Source organism: Macaca fascicularis, chromosome 10 (genome assembly GCF_037993035.2).
Source record: "Macaca fascicularis isolate 582-1 chromosome 10, T2T-MFA8v1.1".
NCBI classification, from domain to species: domain Eukaryota; kingdom Metazoa; phylum Chordata; class Mammalia; order Primates; family Cercopithecidae; genus Macaca; species Macaca fascicularis.
Genome location: NC_088384.1, coordinates 111,788,902 through 111,808,434, shown reverse-complemented (window position 1 = coordinate 111,808,434; position 19,533 = coordinate 111,788,902). Strand labels below are relative to the sequence as shown.

General features: G+C 38.2%; 1 long non-coding RNA gene across 3 annotated transcripts in view; it reads left to right on the top strand.

Annotated features, from left to right (window-relative positions):
• The first annotated feature begins 308 nt into the window (after positions 1–308).
• The window catches only part of LOC102118943 (uncharacterized), a 215,095-nt gene continuing 195,870 nt past the window's right edge, over positions 309–19,533 (top strand). For all 3 annotated transcript variants that reach the window (XR_012418431.1, XR_006689941.2, XR_010578255.1), the window contains exon 1: positions 309–430. This is a non-coding gene — a long non-coding RNA (uncharacterized lncRNA). The remainder of the gene's footprint in view (positions 431–19,533) is intronic.

Sequence of the window (19,533 nt, the reverse complement as noted above, 5' to 3'; positions counted from 1 at the left end):
TAATTACGTCTACAAATATATCCTTTGACCTTTTCATATAATGTAGTCTAATCAAGGGAGTATTACTTGGAGGAGGGCGGATTCCTGGATGCCTTTGGCGGACCTAGCTTTCCCACCTCCTGTTTGTAGTTCTCAGAATAACTCTAGAATGTACTGAGAATGTTGCACCCTGAGATAAGGAGGAAGGGGGCGGAACAACCCAGGCTATGTCTGCATTCTTCCTAGAACAGGGTGTTCTGCAGCACGTGGGCTCAGCGAGCCAGGTGCAGCCCATGGTATATAAATCCAGAGCAGTGCTGGGGTTTCTCAGCTGTGATGCGATATGGGGCATGCGCAGATGAGACTCCATCTGTCCGAAGCTGCTTTCCTGAGCCTTGGAGGATAGTTTCGTCATGGCTCCTAGACTTCCATTTATCCTTGCTGCTAATCTGTGAGTGACAGGTCTGCTTTGCCAGACTTACGTGAGCGTTCTATTTCACTGGACTAGACCTAAGAACTTTGACATTATTCTACCATGTTCATAGGGGAAGGGATGAAACAAGGGCCTCACTGAGGGCCATGGTAGAATTTTTCTATCTCAAATGTTTTTAGTTTACCATGAACGCATCATATTGCTGAGTGCAAGGCATAGCCCATCTCTGGGCCTTGATTTCCCTGCTTATACACTGAATATACTAAACTAAATTATTCCTAAGGCCCTCTCAACACTAATATTCTATGAATTTACTAATCTGCTTTTCTTACAGTGTTTCTGATAGTTGTTTTTTAGGTTTATATTTTAGAGCAGTTTTAAGTTTACTACAAAATTGAGTAAAAAGTACAAAAGGGGTCGGGTGTGGTGGCTCACTTCTGTATTCCCAGCATTTTGGGAGGCCGGGGAGGGTAGATAACCTGAGGTCAGGAGTTTGAGACTAGCCTGGCCGACATGGGAAAACCCCAACTCTACTAAAAATACAAAAAATTAGCCAGGCGTAGTGGCATGTGCCTGCAATCTCAGCTACATGGGAGGCTGAGGCAGGAGACTTGCTTGAACCTGGGAGGCAGAGATTGCAGTGAGCTGAGATCCGGCCATTGTACTCCAGCCTGGGCAACAGAGTAAGACTCTGTCTCAAAAAACAAAACAAAACAAAACAAAAAACAAAAAACAGTACGAAAGGTTCCCATACACCCTCTGCCCCCATTTCCCCACAGATGCACAGCCTCCCCCACTGTCAGACTCCGCACCAGATGGGTACACAAGTCACAGTGGGTGAATCGACATTGACACCTCATTGTTACCCAAGGTCCATAGTTTACATTAGGTTTTTATTCATTTGACTTTGTTTTAGTTTTCTTTCCCAGCTTTATTGAGCTATAATTGACAAAGAAAGATTGTATCCATTTAAAGCTGTATTCACAATTTAATGAATATTGGCCCCAGTGCTTAACATTGACACTTTCCACAAAAAAGGAAAAAGAAGTCCCCAAATCAGTTACGGCAAAAAGACACAGTTTTAAATACTTAAATGAGCTCTACCACTTGGATGGGTGGTTTTTTACACAGACCGTAAGTCAGTCAGTGAGTTTAAAAGGCTTGATGTACTTAAATCTAGCTTTACAGAAACCACAAATTTGCCTTTCCAAGATAAATACTTATTTTAACAGGGTATGTTCATGTGTTTTTCTTTTTCATTGTGCAGTTCATTCTAAAAATAAAAACGTGAAAAAATGTTTCATTGTTTTACAGAAATTGGAACATACTACAGTGAGTAATTTTTAATAAGAGGAACAGCATAATTAGTAGGAACCCCAGTTGATAAAATATCTGTTTAATTTAAGCAATTGGTAAGCTACTTTTAAAATCAGATTAAAGTTAAGTACAGTACTTGGAATTATTTTTATGTGCAATTTAGGCCTCTATATAACAATATATTTAAGTATTCATTATAGAATCCTGGGGAGAAACTTCAAATCTAATAGCTACTTAACAGGGTGTCACTTCAACTCCTGATGTTTATCCCCTTAAACTTTTGTCTACTTGAAACACAAACTATGTGAAAGAGACCATGGCATAGTCCAGTAGGGCCAGGGATGATTTGCAGTAGGTTATGCAAATTGGTGTAAGACAATATGGTCACTTTTTTAAAAAAAGGTATTTGTTCATAGCCTTTAATAGTTAGAGGTAGAAAACAGCTGTAAATATTTACCACAGGTTTTTTCCAGGGTGGCATATTAAAATGAATGCAATTTCAGTCTGAATGATGGAGACATCGGTGTATATAATATGTATTTAGACAAGCAGACACAAAAGCAGACCTACATTCTGTCCTGTAAATTCATCAAAATCCAGTCTCTCCTTCTAGACCAGAGTTTCTCATTTTTGGCACTAGCGACATCAATTGAATAATTCTTTGTTGTGGGCTGTCCTGTGTTTGCAGGAGGTTTAGCACCTCCCCTCACCTCTGCCTGCTAGATGCCAAACTCCCCCACCCCCACATTGTGACAAGCAAAAATGTCTGGACATTGCCACACGTCACCTGGGAAAAGTACCCCATGGAGAACCACCGTTGTAGCTGAAGTTCCCAGCCATCTCTCTATGACTTGGTGCTCATGTTTTCTATGTGCTTTATAGGTTACTACTATAGCAACTAAACCACAAAGATACGTCTTGTCTTCTTGCTTTTCCTACAAATGTCTTTCATAGACTGGGGGAAGAAGCAGTACGTAAAGAGTGCTGACTAATTGTTTTAGGTGCTCTTCCTGTGTACTTCTGTTTTGTCTTTCCTTGACATACCCTTCATTCACTTAATTTTTTAAATGCTTTGTTCTCCATAGTAGACCACAAGCCCCTCTAGGAGTAAGGCAGAGTTGGTCTTGCTCACTGCTATGTCCTCAGTATTAGTCCCCGACTACACTAACAACAACAGGAACAGCAATAGTTATCGGGTGTTTGCTGTGTGCTAGCCAAAACACTGAGTGCTTTGTGTATGTTAACACATTTAATGCTCACAACATTCTGTGTGTTAAGAATTATCAGACCCATTTTATAGATGAAGAACAGGTGCAGAAGGGTTAAGAGAATTGACCAAGGTCAGAAAGCTAGGAAATGGTACAGGATTAAATCTAGGGAGTCTGATTCTGGAGTCTGTGCTTTTAACTTCTAAGCTGTGCTGTAGATAGTGGGAGGTCAATGAATACTTGGAGAATGATTGTGCCAATTATGGAAGAAATGGCTGCAGACTAAGGAAGGCTGGGTGTGGAAATCAACAATTATGCTTTAAAGTAAAGGATCTACATGCATGACTTGGAAACCCAATGACTGTGAAGCAGATGGTGCTGAACGATGATCAGCCCAGGCAGGAGTGCGTGTCTGTGTGTTATAGGAGTGCACACACAGCAATTCAGGGTGCTTAAGCAGATGCCCATTCTGAGCTCTTGTATTGGGATTCAGGGAGCATATACGCTAAGCTAACCCAAAAGCTGTTGATTTCTCAAGGCTTCATATCTTGGCAGTTTCCATCTATGTAAAATAGAATTCCCAAAAGGGTCCCAGTCCTTATTTCACTCCCTAAGAAAAATACTGCTTAAAAAATAATCCTATTGTACCTAGAGTTGTTTGTTTTTAGTATTTTAGGAGTTCTTTTGCATATCAGTGCATAGCATTCATGTGTACAGTGTTCAAAACACCTGATGCTAAATCAGGATGAATTTTGAGAGCACTAAGAACCAATGGGTCCTCAGCATTCTGTTCCCCGAAAGTCTTCACTGACGGAACTTGCCATTTGGACAACATTGCTAGTGGATCACATCTGTCGTATGATCAAACATTAATGGACAGCCACTTTGCAAAAGAACCCAGGCAATGACATATTGGCTTCATTCACTACTTCTTGTTGACACTTCCTTTTTTAAATTTATTTTTAAAAAATATGCAAAGTGCACAACATTGTTCCTCCATTCGTGGGATAATTGGACTGCTACTTGCTTGAAGTTTAAGGAATTAACAGATTAAGTAGATTAATATAGTCAAGCCAATAAATTAATATGAACTAGCAGATATTCCAAATATGAAGCCCAAATGACCTATACTATATATTTTGATTGAATTCAGCAGTATCATGTTACTTCTGATACTTCTCCACTGAATTTACCTTGAAATCAGTGGAGAATAGGGAAGACAGTTCTGGGGATAACAGAAAGCCACTAGGGGAATGTCTGAAACCACTCTGAACCCTCTTGTTTTATCTTCAGCATACCTAGAAATTTCATTCTATTCCACAAATATGTCATGCATTTATAATATCTAAGGTGTTTTCACTCCCCTCTCTATGAAATATTAAGTTATATTTATATAGTTTGGAAAACCTCCATATCTACTGTTCACAGCCCTGGTACATACATCCCAGTGTTTGAGAAGCACAGATCACAAAAATGTGTGGGGAGACCAACGAAAAGACTAAGAAAGCACAGCCTTACCTTTTAAGGTGCTTAAATCTGGTATTGACACTTGTAGCTAATAGATGAATACTTAGTCCTTGAGATCTAAGATTTTATTTGTATTATCTCTTTTATTTAATCTTTACAATAATTCTGTGAGGTTTTTATGATGATGATGATGATAATTGTTCTTTGGATAAAACTGCCTTAAACTTAAGAGTGCTTGGGCAACTTCAAATCATAAAGCCTGAAATTCGTAGAACTGGGGTTTGGACCCAGAAATTCTGATTTCAGAGACTACCCCTATGCAGCTCCTCACCTCTAAGTCCAATGAAAATGAGAAAATTCATTTACATACGGGGAAAAACAGCATAAGAACTTCTATTGACTTTCTAAATCTCATTTTAAATGTGGAAGAATAATGTCCTCATTGTGAAATACACAAATTTGAAGTATACAGTTTGATGAGTTAGGCAAATGTGCATACCTATGAAATTCATATCATATCAAGATGTAAATCATTGACATCACCACAGATCATTTTCCTGTCTGACAGGATTCTGCCCAGACAACCCCTGCATCCCCAATGAGGCAACTGCTGTTCTGATTTCTATCACAATAGATTAGTTTTGCCTGTTCAAAGTCTTCTTATACGTACATCCATGCAGTAGGTACTCGATTGTATCTGACTTCTTTCACTCAGCATAATGTTTCTGAGATTCGTCGATGATGTTTTGTGTGTCCGTGGTTCATTCCTTTTTATTGCAGAGTCCATATTCTCCTCCATTTTCATTTCTTAACAAATAAGGAAGTATCTGTCTGTGGGACACTAAAATAGGACTTGACAGAAAGGAGTCCACAAGTCTTCAATGTTTGCCATGCTATGGGTGTCTTTTGCTGGCTTGATCTGGCCTATGCCTGCACACATTCCTGTTGGACTCTGCTCTCCCAGCCCAATCATTTGGCCACAGCAGTAGACTGGATGAAAGACTGATTGATACACAGTATAAAGATTTTTGATAGTCTGGACCCAAGGGAAGCTAACTACCTCTGAGGTTCTTTGACACTAACTTGTGTCCTACAAGATAGTTCTATATTTTATGGTGAACTGCTGAATCTGTTAAACCTTCGCTTTTGGAAAATGTATATGCAAGGCAAATGAAATGTCATCAAAAAGCAAGCCGGTGGCATTGCACTGATGTCCAGTGAGCTGGACTGTGACCGTGTCCTGCTCTTGACTGCCTTACCCTGCCCTTGTCCCCCACAAGACTACAGAAAAATGGTGAGCAGGAGGATCAAGAGGATACCAAAGGCAACTGGGACAGTATGAAAAGGGGTGGGTAGTAACAGAGGTGGGAAGTTGCTTGAGTGTTGAGGGCACAATACTTAAGCTACCTTAATTAAGCTAAAGATCATGCAGTGAAGTAGAGGGCAATGAGATTGTGCAGATAAATTGGGTTCAAATTAGAGAATTCTTGAAAGCCTGAGTGAGGTGTTTATACGTAATTTCATAGGCACTGGTGAGCCATTTTGAACGTAGAACTGTGAGCCGAAAAGCCCTTAAGGACAAACAATTTGGCAGAAAACTCTGCCAAGAGGTGGGAAAAAAGCAAGTGCTGTGTTATAACCTGAGATATGGCGGCACACAGAATTGAGAAGGAAGGTGTGATTTCACTTCTTGTTGGAAGAATTTTTTTGACTCGTTTTCCTGTTGCGGAGTGTGTGTGTGTGTGTGTGTGTAATAGACCTAAAACTTGCTGCTTTGAAAGTTTTAAGCATAATTAACCTCACTGTGTTCAGACCTTTAAGTTTATTATATTCTAGACCTTAAGCCAAGGCAGAAGTAAACCCAATTAGGCTAGTAATAGCTTTGGATTAAATTATATTAACTATTAAAAGAACATAAGTTATACATAGTCAGCATGTTTAATTCTCATTGTAGAAAAAACCCTTACATGCTAACTTGATATTAAAACCTGAGAGAAAGCAAATCTGCATAATGTGATCAAATCACTTTTACTTTGAGACTGAGATATTTTTCAGATAGTGAAATTGTTATAGAAACAAACTGCAAAAGTAATTTCAAATCAGCAGATGAGAATCAGGAGAAAAAAGTTTCTCAGTTTGGAGCTAACAGGTGTTGTTAGTATTAAACTGTAAATAAAATAAGAAACTAATTCATGTTTACTTTTGTCTCTCTAAGAGTTAGGAGAATGATATTGGAGAAACTCAAGCTGCTAAATAAATCCTTCCTATTTAGGATAGTATGTTAAAAGAAGAGTGAGTGAAAAGAAAAAAAAACCTAGATATTTTCCACAGGTACTTATTTTTTCTGTTCTGCATGTAACTTTTTTTTTCTACATCAACTACTTTATTGATTTTATTTGAATAGTCTTTGTGATACAAGTGGTTTTTGGTTTCATGGATGAATTATATAGTGTTGAATTCTAAGTTTTAGTGCACCATTACCTGAGTGGGATATTTTAATCCTTCACTTCCCCTCCATCTTCCCCGTTCTGAGTCTCCAAAGTCCATTATACCACTCTGCATACTTTTGCGTTTCCGTAGCTTAGCTCCCATTTATGTGAAAATGTACATTGCTTGATTTTCCGTTTCTGAGTTACTTCACTTACAATCATGGCCTCCTGTTCCATCCAAGTTGCTCCAAAAGACATTTTTACTTTGTTTTGAATCTGTTGAATGGTGGGAACATGAAATAAAATGTTAGATATTAGACATTATTATCATCAGTATTGTATATGTTTGAATGCCATCATCATCATTATCAGGATTGTACATGTTGGAGTGTTTTTTTCATGTTCTGTGATGTATGGGTTATAATGAAATATGATTCATGGTCCAAATATCAATATATATGGAAAATCACTAATAATGTAGGATATAGTATAAATATTAAATATCTTCTACAGATAGCAAACTCATCTCAAGAAAAAATGAATTAGATTTCCTTAGCAGAAATGCATAAAAATGATGAGCAAACACTTTTAGGAAAACAGTATCATCTCTAGTGCCACCCAAATCCATCTCTGATGTATGACAGTTACTCAAGATTTTGAGGAAGTTTAATTAGTACCTCACAGCAGACTCTTTTGTTGTTGCTGTTGTTAAGAGACAGTGCACAGTATTGCTTTAATGCTAGGCTGACTTTAGCATGAGTCCCGGCTGCAAGACATTCAGCAAGTTGGTTAATCTTTCTGAACTTTGGCTTCCTCATCTATAAACTAGAAATAATAGTGGTATCCTAAAGGTCCTATTTCCTGAGATTTTTGTAATATGTAAATGAAACAGTGAAAAATTAAGCAGAGTGTCTAGTACATAGTAAACACTCAATAAATATTTATCATCTTCACGAGATTTTGTTAGGTATTAAACTTTGTAGGTGTTAAAGAAGGTTTAGAAAGATATTTCATCTGTATAGGGTAATGTCCGGTTAGACAGGGCCTCATATATTTGGGCAGTATTTTGAACTTCAGATCGGGGTATAGTTGTTATTTTTGAAGTTTTAGAAATAATTTTTTCAGGAGAGATCGACTAATTAGGAACTGGAACAAATAATTTGTACTCAAAAAAGACAGGAGTATATAGAAAATTGATTTATTCTTCTTTAATGATAAATAGAAGCTCCAGGTGAAATCCTTCCAAGCTTTTATTGGTTGAGCTTACTCATCTGCACAATCAGTAGTGATGGTGCCTTTCTTTTATGTATGTCTCAGGTAATATGTGGTTAGTCCTAAGTACCTATTATAAAGTGAGACCTCAATAAGAAGTAGCATATATCATTAGCTATTGTTGATGTATACATTCTTTTATATGTAAAAGCTAATGAGGATTTATTAAAATTTATGAAGAAGACTGCTTATTTTATTTGTAGTCTGGGGAAAGAGTATATATTTCTCCATTTATTGAGATAGTTGGTGATACCTATGAGACTTTTGCACACACAAAAATATCAGCTATATATTATATGCTACCTATTTGTATACTATATCTATTCTACAACTTGATATTTTCAAAAAATGTATAGGGCTATACATTATGCTACTCAACTCACTCTTTTAAAGAGTTGTGTGTTATTTTATAGAATGGACATGCCTTGATTTTTTTCAATATATTATGACAATTTCAGGCAAAGCTCTTACCTAAAATTTTATCTTTTTTTAAGTTCAGGGTTACAACTGTAGGTTTGTTACTTGAGTAAACTTGGGTCATGGGGGTTTGTTGTACATATTATTTTATCACCCAGGTATTAAGCCTAGTATCCATTAATTATTTTTTTCTCATCTTCTCCCTCCTGCCTTCAGCCTCCCAAGGGGCCCAGTATGTGTTGTTCCCCTCTATGTGTCCATGTGAAATGGGGGAAGACATCCTGATTAAATAAATGGCTAATATGCAGAAGATTGAAACTGGATCCCTTCCTTACACCATATACAAAATTTAACTCAAGATGGATTAAAGATTTAAATGTAAAACCCAAAACTATAAAAACCCTGGAAGACAACCTAGGCAACACCATTCAGGACACAGGCCTGGGCAAAGATTTTGTACAAAGATGTCAAAAGCAACTGCAAAAAAACCAAAAAATTGACAAATGGGATCTAATTAAAGGGCTTCTGCACAGCAAAAGAAACTATAAATGGTGTAAACAACCTACAGAATTGGATAAAATTTTTGCAAACTATGCATTCAAAATTTTCTAATACAGCAAAATTAGGAGAGTTTTATCATGGTCACATATATACCTACCACCTAGATTCTAACATTAAGATTTTGCTATACTTGCTTCTTTATCTATGTAACCTTCACACACTTCCCCCTAATCCCTGGAAACTGTGAATGTTAAGATGCCAAAGACTTTACAGATATGATTGATTAGAAATCCTGAGATGGGGATGTTTTCTTGAATTATCTGGGTGGGTCCTAAATGCTACAACAAATGACCTTGTAAGAGGGGGCAAAGAGGTTTGATACACAGAGAAGAGAGAAAGCACTGTAATGATCTCAGGAGAAAGAGGAAGGATGGAGATAAGAAGGCAGAGAGAGAGAAAGAGGGAGAGAAAAAGAAAAAGAGGGAGAAAAATAGGGATAGAGAAAATTTGAACATGCTACTTTACAGGTCTTAAAGATGGAGGAAAGGGCCTGAGCCTAGGTATACAGTCTTGAAGCTAAAAAAGCAAAAAATGCAGCTCAGGATGCTGGAAGAAGCAGGGAAATGGGCTGTTCTCCCTTAGAGCTTCTCAAGGAGGCATTGTTCTAGGACACCTGGTTTCAGCCCATTGAAATTGATTTTAGACTTCCATCTGAACTTCTTCCACAACTTTTAGAGAACAAATTTATATCATTTTAAGCCACCAAGTTTGTGGTAATTTCTTACAACAGCCACAGAAAACCAACAAACCTGTATAACCCGAATCCTTATCAAGACATCTTTTTATTAGTCTAGAAAGTTCCTGCATGCCCCTTCCCAACGTTAACCCCACCCAGAGGTAACTACTCTTCCAATTTTTTGAAAAATCATAGATTAATTTTGCCTCTTCTAGAAATTATATAAATGGAATCACAGACTTTACACTGTTGTGTGAGGCTTCTATTAATCAGAATGGTGTTTTTTTGAGATGCAGTCACATTATATGAGTTAATATGTTCCTTGTTATTGCTGAATATTTTGTTGTATGAATATACTATTTGTTGGTGAATATCTGAGCTTCTATAAAGCCACTATGAACAAACATTCTTGTTCTAACCTTTGTGTGGACATATGTTTTAGTTTCTCTAGAGGAAATACTTAGCAGTAAAATTTCCTAGTTTGCTGGGAAATAGGGTATTTGCATGTTCAGAAATTTTCTTAAAAAGGTTGTATGACTGTACATTCCAACAAACGATGTATGAGAGCTCTAGTTGCATCACAATCTTGCCAATATTTGGTGTTGTCAGTCTTTTTTATTTGAGCCATTCTAGTGGGTATGTATTAGTAGCTCACTGTAGTTTTAATTTGCATTTGCCTGACGACCAATGATGTGAAGCATCTTTAGCCTCCATATTGGCCATCTGTGTATCTCCTTTTGTGAAATGACAATTCAAGTCTTTTGTCCATTTAAAAAATTGGGTTGTTGGGATTTCAATGATGAGTTGCACCTATTCTTTATATGTTAAAACCTATATATGTAATACATCAAAAGTCTTGGCCAGACAGACATATGTTTTGTAAATATTTTTTCCCAGTCTGTGGTTTGCCTAGTAATTTTCTTAATGGTGTCTTACGAGCAGATTTAATTTGATAGAGTCTAATTTATCAAGTTTTAAGTTTATGGTTATTGTTTCGTGTGGGTTGTCTAAACTTTGCCTACCCCCAACTCGTAAAGATATTTCCTTTAAAGTCTACAGTTTTAGTTTCAAGGTTTAGGGCTATGCTTATACTCCAGTGATATTTTTGTGTATAATGAGAAGTATGGGTTGAGGAATATCTGTTTCCTATCTGGATGCTCATTTATTCCATCATCATTTGTTGAAAAGACTTTCCCTTCATTGTTGGATTATTTTGGCACTTAGGTTAAAAAAAAAAAAGTATGTAAACATCATATATGTAGGGGTCTATTTCTGGACTCTGTAGGCTATTCTATTGGTCTATTTGTGGACTGTTACCAGTTCCACACTGTTTTAATTATGGTAGCAGTATAGTAAGTCTCAAAATCAGGCAAGGTAAGTTATCTAATTCTCTTTATTTCAAACATGTATTTGGGTATTCTCAATCCTCTTCATTTATTTGTTTACTTCATAAATGATCGAAACATTAAAAATCAGATTTTCAGTTTCTAAAAAAAAAAAAAAAAACCTGCATGGATTTCTGGTAGGACTGCATTAAATCTCTAGGTCAATTTAAGAAAAACTGACACCTTAACAACATTGAATCTTCAAACTGTAACAGGGGTACATAATTCTATTTCTTTAGGTTGTGTTGTATTCCTCTCAGCAGTGCTTTGTTATGCAGACAGAGCTCTAGGCTGCCTTTCTGTTATGGAGTCTTATACATTGTCTGTAGTTTTGTGCATCTTTAATAAAAGCAGGATACCAGATGCAGGTTGTTGTAGATGTGCTCGTGAGACTGGTGGAGTTTTACTCTATTCCTATTTAGCTGAGAGTATTTAACCATAAGTAGGTGTTAAATTTTATCAAATGCTTTTTCTGCAACTGTGGGTTTTCTTCTCTGGAGTTTTAGATGCCCCATGCAATGCTGACATTGACCTGACCCTTCCGCCATGATTGCAAGTTTCCTGAGACCTCCCTGGCCATTTGGAACCGTGACTCAATTAAACCTCTTGTCTTTACAAATTACCTAGTCTCAGGCAGTTCTTTATAGCAGCATGAAAACCGACAAATATACTAGTACTTTCAGGTTTTCTTTCTCGCCTCTTATGTTGCAAAAATAACAACTAACTTTGTGATGTTCCAAGTTTTGACTTGAAATCTGCTGGCTTTTGTTTACTCCCTAGTTGATATGGTTTGTCTCTGTCCCCACCCAAATCTCATCCTAAATTATAATCCTCATAATCCCCACATATCGAGCAAGAGACCTGGTGGAGGTGACTGAATCATGGGGGCAGAGTCCCCCATGCTGTTCACTTGATAGTGAGTTCTCACAAGATCTGATGGTTTTATGTGTCCGACAGTTTCTCCTTCACACACTTCTCTCTCCTGCTGCCTTGTGAAGAAGTTGCCTGCTTCCCCTTCCGCCATGATTGTAAGTTTCCTGAGGCCTCCCCAGTCATGTGGAACTGTGACTCAATTAAATCTCTTTTCTTTATAAATTACCAGTATAGGCAGTTCTTTGTAGCAGTGTGAAAACAGACTAATACACTAGTACTTTCAGGCTTCCCCTACCCCGGCTCTTATGTTGTTATCTGAGAGAAGGTGAGATGCAGCAGACAATTTCTCAGCTATACTAAAAAAGCTCAGACACACGTTATCTGTTGGTATTTGGGTTGTGTTTAATTTTTTTTTTTTTTTTACAATTACAAATAATGTTCAAATGATATAATATTTAGTGTACCTTCTGGCATTTTTCTATATAGGAAATATATCAATTATTTATATAAGATAATTTCATGACATCAAAACTTGGGACCAAATATTTATCAACAGTGTAGTAGTCTTTTTGTTTGTTTTGTTTTAGGAGCAAATGAGATACTCTTTTAAAACTAGCTTAAATTAAAATACACACACACATACACACACACACACCCCTGCATCCATTGCATCCATATACCTACATCGATGTCACATTGTTAAAATCTTGTGGCTTTTACTTCCTGTATGGTGATCCTGGTAATACAAATTCTTTATTAAGATAATTTTGCTGCTTTTTCTACATTTACTTTTTCAGATGGACTTAGAATCAACTTCTCAAATTATAAAAAAAAACCACCATGAGGATTTTTTGAGAGTTCTATTCAATGTGATATTGGTGAGATTATTAATTTTAGAAGAATGGATAGATTTATAATACTGAATTTATCTTAGTCTTTCTTTAGTAAAGCTTTATGGTTTTTTTCTTATAGTCTTAAACTTTTTTTTAAAAAAAATAAGTTTATTCTTAGGTAATTTGTAGTTTTTAATTGCTATGCAGATGGAATCTTCTCCATAATAAAATTTAACTAGTTAAAATGATTGTATAGGAAAGAAACTGACTTTTAATGTTATTAATCCTAGTCAGACAACATAAAACAACAAAAATACCAAACCACAGAATGAAATTAAGTAGCATCTAAGTATGTTATAGTGAATGTTATTTAATCCATATAAAATAAAAAATTTGTTCAACATAATTATTTCTCCTTCCATGTGTTATCAATAAAAGAAGCAAGGTTTAGCGAGATTATCAAATGCCCACAGTCACACTGTGTGTAGACCATGTTTTTTTTTTTTTTTTTTTTTTTTTTGAGACGGAGTCTCGCGCTGTGTCACCCAGGCTGGAGTGCAGTGGCGCGATCTCAGCTCACTGGGACTACAGGCGCCCGCCACCGCGCCCCGCTAGTTTTTTGTATTTTTAGTAGAGACGGGGTTTCACCGGGTTAGCCAGGATGGTCTCGATCTCCTGACCTCGTGATCCACCCGCCTCGGCCTCCCAAAGTGCTGGGATTACAGGCTTGAGCCACCGCGCCCGGCGACCATGTTTTAATTACTAGTTTATTTTTCTCTTATTTAGGACACAAAGATAATTTCTAAGAAACTCTTCCATATCCAACAATTAGCGTCTGTTAACAGATGTTTTGACAAACTGGTAGTTTATTCCTAATAGATGGTTAATACCTTCAATTTTATAGGATTTCAGTTTTTCACTTCCGAGGAGAAGTCATTACTATTGTCTTGGGGTATAGGCAGGAGCCAGCACCTTCCCTGAACCCTGATCTCTTCATCACAGGCAAAGTTTGGACCACTAGGCACTAATTTTGCTACAATTTTGAAATTCTTTTACTTAAAAAATATCTCTTCTCCTAAACCCATAATCCCTGCAGGAAGTGTTGGTTTTATTCAAAGTAAAAAAAACGTTTCTGTGCAGAAATGCATCAACAACTTGTCGAAGTTTATGGAGGAGAAAATGTTAAGTCAGTGAAGTGTATGTAATACTGTGTAGAATTTTAAAGAAAGCAAATCACAGTACCCAGAAAACATTTCATCTGTAGAAAGGATGGATTTTCAGAGGTGCCTTGTATAAGCCGAAATACTGTATTTCAGATAGAGTCACTGGACTTATTTGAACCATCTGATATTTTCTTGAATTTAGCTGAGGATTAAAAGAGGCTTTTATGCTGTAGAGTATTTCCTATGTGTGTTTCTAGGACTACCTGAGTCAGAATCTTCCAGAGTGACTGTTTAAAGTGACGACTGCTAGGCCCCATCCCAGATCCTGGATTTAGGACTGCTGGGAAATGATTTCCATGTTAAAGTTTAAAACACAATACTTTAGAATTGTCAGCTCATCATATACCAGCAAGCAATGGTGGCATTCAGCTGCCACTTCTCTTTATGATATTTAATTAATACCTTTGTTTTTTTTTCTGAAAAACATCCCACCTCTTAGCCAACTTTATACAAAATTGTAAAGCATAGGCTAAGGTACACAATTCCAGGACTAGAACAGTTCTACGACTTGATAAACAGACTGCACGGCTTTAACCTGCCTTATAACAATAGTGAAAAAACTCATACCTTCCTTTTGCTAGGATAAGTGCAAATACCATTTCAGTGGAGGATTCTGCAGTCTCTCTGAATTGCCTGGAGCAAAAGGACTTTGCTCACATGGCCTCAATGACAATTCTGAGATGAATAATTATGGACAACAAATACCTTTTCTGGTCTTAAAGACTTTGATCATTTGGGAGAAAGGGTTTGAGAATGAGCGATGTAGTAATAACTGCCTAAAGGTGAGAAAGCATGCTTATCAACACACTCACTTTAACAAACTACCACAATGGCCAGCCATTCCCATCACTCATGCAGTTTTCCAGAAGGGGCTCTAATTGGCTTTGATTCAGTTATTTAATGGGTGCTAATTTAAATCTCATTGTTATTCAGAGTTGTTCATTTCTCTCCCTATTCATGGCCACCTTCCTATTCAAGCTACCAGGATCTCTCACCTGACTAGCTGGTCACTAATGCCCAACTAGTCTCCTTGATTTTCAGTCTTCCACCTGGTCTGAAACCATTTTCCAAACTGCAGCCGAAGCAAATCTTTGCAAAAGGTAGCCTTCGGAAACCCTCATGACTTTCTATTGCTTTTGAGAGGAAGACCAAAATCGTTAATTTGACCTATAAATCATTGCTTCGTCTGGCAACTGCCAGTGGTCCGGCTTTAGTTTTCAGTATGCACACATGGTTGCCCACCATGGCCCCTTCTTTTCCTCCTCTACCTAGTCAACTTGTAGTCATCCCTAAGGTTCTTGACTAAAAACCACTTTCTCAGGGAAGCCTGAAGCAGAGGTCAAACTCTTATTGTGTGCTATCAAAGTGACAAGTTGTTTATTTGCAGAGTCTTAAATCAGCTTGTATTTAAATATTTATCCATGTGATAATTTCTGGCTAGGCAAGGTGGCTTCTGCTTGTAATCCTGGCACTTTGGGAGGCCAAGGCAGTGGATCACCTGAGGTCATGAGTTTGAGGCCAGCCTGCCCAACAAGGTGAAATCCCCTCTCTGCTCAAAATATAAAAATTAGCATGGCATGGTGGTGTGTACCTGTAATCCCAGCTACTCGGGAGGCCAAGGCAGGAGAATCACTTGAACCCAGGAAATGGAGGCTGCAGTGAGTTGAGATCTTGCTATTGCACTCTAGCCTGGGCAACAAGAGTGAAATACTGTCTCAAAAATAAATAAATACATAAATATTTATCCATGTGATAATTTTTATTGATAGCTGTCTTTTGTACTATATTATAAATCAGCATCATTAAAAAGAATACTATATCCTAGCACCTAGCTAATTTCCTCAATGCATGTTGGTTAAGTAAATAAATGAATCTGCTACCCATATAAAAATATCTTATTTTTCTCCCAAAGATCTCATTCTTGGGGGCGGGGGGAAAACCCAGTCAGTTGAATTTTAATTTATCCACAATCTTTAGATTAATTTTCATCAAAGAAAATTTTTTTTTTATCATATCTTCTTGCAAAGATAAAAAGTGAATGCAGAAAATGTCACCTCCACAGTGTTGACCTCATCCCTTGTTTTCTTCCTTTAGTGACTGCAAAAGTAATGGCGTTTCTAATTTTGAGAGTTTGGTATATATCTTTTGTGATTTACAAATTCAGAGAACTTAGTTGACTCCTAATGCTTTCATGTTCACACTTGTTCTTTTCTTTTGAGCCAAAGCTCTCCGGTTCCATTACCTAATGGGAGTATACATTGCAAGCTAATATTGAATAAATATTTTACAGAGCTGCTTGCAATCACCAGCACGTTTCTGATGTGCAGTTAAGTTCCACACGTGGCCAGAATACAAATCCCGAAAAGGGCTTTCTGGTAACGCAGATCTCTGACCATCAGGGACAATCCAAGATGTTTCCTCCTCTGCCTGCCTCTGGACATACAGAACACAGAGGCAAAGAAAAGCTGTCGTATGGCCCTTGGCATATCTGTTAGCCAAGGCTACAAACAGCCTGGCCTGGGGGGTTCTGGAGGAATAAAGCACACTCAAAAATTGAGAGCAACTCTTACAAGGAGATATTTCTGCTCTATCGATGGAACACAAGATTAACATGAGAGAGAGTGCTGAAAGCACAGGTCTCATACAGACTGAAGATCTGGGTACAGATCCTGAATTTGCAAATTAATTAAACTCACTGAAATGCATTATTTTCATCTTGCAAATGGAAATGGGATTTTATTGCTTAAGTTTTTTTTTTTTTTCCTTTTTCCTTTTTTTTGTTTTTTCTTCTTTCCTTTCTTATCTAAGAATAATTGCACTGGGTAGAGTTAGGCAGGTAAAGAAGACCATTCAAGACTATTGCAATAGAGGTCAAGACTATTGCGGTAGGAAAGAGATTGAACTCAGTTCCACTGAAACAAAAGGTGGACAAGTTGTCAAGTGCTGGAGTGTGACGGAGAGGGGCTGGTCAATGTGATTAGGTCACTTGAATTTGCTAATGGGCACTTTTCCAGAATAGGCCCCTTGTCTCCCCCTCACCTACAACCCTGCAAAGACTGGGAGATAGGGGCCCTATCATGTTTGATAATCACATTTCAAAGGGATGGCTCCCAAGTCCTTGAGAAGGTTTTCAAAAGTAAATGCTCTAAGATAAAGGAGGTGTGGGGGCTATAGTCAGGAAGAAACCTCTCTAAAGTTGGGTCCAGCTGAGTGGAACATTGAAAGAACATCCTAGTCTCCCTCCCTCCACACCTCCCCATTTTTTAAAATCTTAATTGTGTTTCTTGTATTAGAATTAGACTTTGTGAAAAAGCAATTTTTGAAAATGTAAAATTTTCATGCAGATATAGAAAGAAATACATGTTTAAAAAAATTTATTGAGCTCATTAATTAAATGAGAAAGCCAGAAAGATTTTATAACTGGCTCAAATGAAAATGGAAACAACAAACTTATAGATCAGAAATATTGGAATGAGGGTGCAAACAGAGGCAACACTAGCTTTTTCCATATCAAGGGAGGGACATTCATATCGTTTGGATGGTTGTGTTGTAGGAAAGGGGTCCTGATCCAGACCCCAAAAGAGGGTCCTAAGAGAGGGTTATTGGATCTCTCTCAAGACAGAATTCAGGGCGATTCGTAAAGTGAAAGCAAGTTTATTAGCATAATCAAGGAATACAAGAATGTCTACTCCATAGACATAAAAGTGGGACTCCATGCTTACTTTTATGGTTATTTCTTGATGATATGCTAAACAAAGGGTGGATTATTCATGCCTTTCCCTTTTAGACCATATAGGGTAACTTACTGATGTTACCATGGCATTTGAAACTGTCACGGCACTGGTCGGAGTGTAGCAGTGAGGACAACCAGAGGTCACTCTTGTTGCCATCTTGGTTTTGGTGGGTTTTGGCCGGCTTCTTTACTGCAGTCTGTTTTATCAGCAAGGTCTTCATGACCTGTATCTTGTGCCGACCTCCTATCTCATCCTGTAACTTAGAATCCCTTAACCATCTGGGACTGCAGCGCAATAGGTCTCAGCTTTATTTTACCCAGCTCCTATTCAAGATGGTGTTGCTCTGGTTCACATGCCTCTGACAGTTCTCCTCTCCAAACCCACGTTGAAATGTGTCCCTATATATTAGAGGTGGGGCCTAGTGGGAAGGGTTTAGGTCATAGGGGCAAATTTCACAAGAATGGCTTGGTGCCTTCCTCATGGTAATGAATGAGTTCTCACTGTTAGTTACATGAGAGCTGGTTGTAAAAAGGGTGTCACACCCCTCCCATTCTCTTTTGCTCCCTCTCTCACCATGTAACAGGTTCCTGTTTACCTTCTGCCAAGATTGTAAGGTTCCTGAGGCTCCACCAGAATCAGGTGCCAGCACTATGCTTTTTGTACAGTCTGCAGAACCATGAGCCAAATTGAAAGACAGGACTAGTTGGATTTCCTAGGCAGACTAAGAATCCCTAAGACTAGCTGGGAAGGTGACTGCATCCACCTTTAAACAAGGGGCTTGCAACTTAGCTCATACCCAACCAATCAGATAGTAAAGAGAGCTCACTAAAATGCTAATTAGGCAAAAACAGGAGGTAAAGAAATAGCCAATCATCTATTGCCTGAGAGCACAGTGGGCGGGACAATGATCGGGATATAAACCCAGGCACTGGAGCCAACAACGGCTGCCCTCTTTGGGTCCCCTCCCTTTGTATGGAAGCTCTGTCTTCACTCTATTAAATCTTGCAACTGCAGTCTCCTTTGGTCCGTGTTTGTTATGGCTTGAGCTGAGCTTTCGCTCGCCATCCACCACTACTGTTTGCTGCTGTGGCAAACCCACCGCTGACTTCTATCCCTCCAGATCCGGCAGGGTGTCTGCTGTGCTCCTGATCCAGGGAGGTGCCCATTGCTGCTCCCAATCGGGCCAAAGGCTTGCCATTGTTCCTACACAGCTAAGTGCCCAGGTTCATCCTAATGGAGCTGAACACTAGTTGCTGGGTTCCACAGTTCTCTTCCATGACCCGCGGCTTCTAATAGAGCTATAACACCGCATGGCCCAAGATTCCGTTCCTTGGAATCCATGAGGCCAAGAGCCCCAGGTCAGAGAACACAAGGCTTGCCACCATCTTGAAAGTGACCCACTGCCATTTTGGAAGCGGTCCGCCACCATTTTGGGTGCTCTGGGAGCAAGGAACCTCCCAGTAAAAAAATGATTATCTTTTCTTTATAAATTACCCAGTTTCAAATATTCCTTTATGCCAATGCAAAATAGACTAATACAGAGATCAATTGGGTTTGTACTGGACAGGATTTGCACGTCCATACATGAGAATTATTTTGGACTGCTAGAAGTTATCTCCAATTTACAGAGTTGTAAATAGCTCCCCTAGAATCAGAGTTAGGTAGCCCAGACTGGTTTGTTGCAGGCAGAGCATAATTTTCCACTGAAGCACAAATTTTTCTTTAT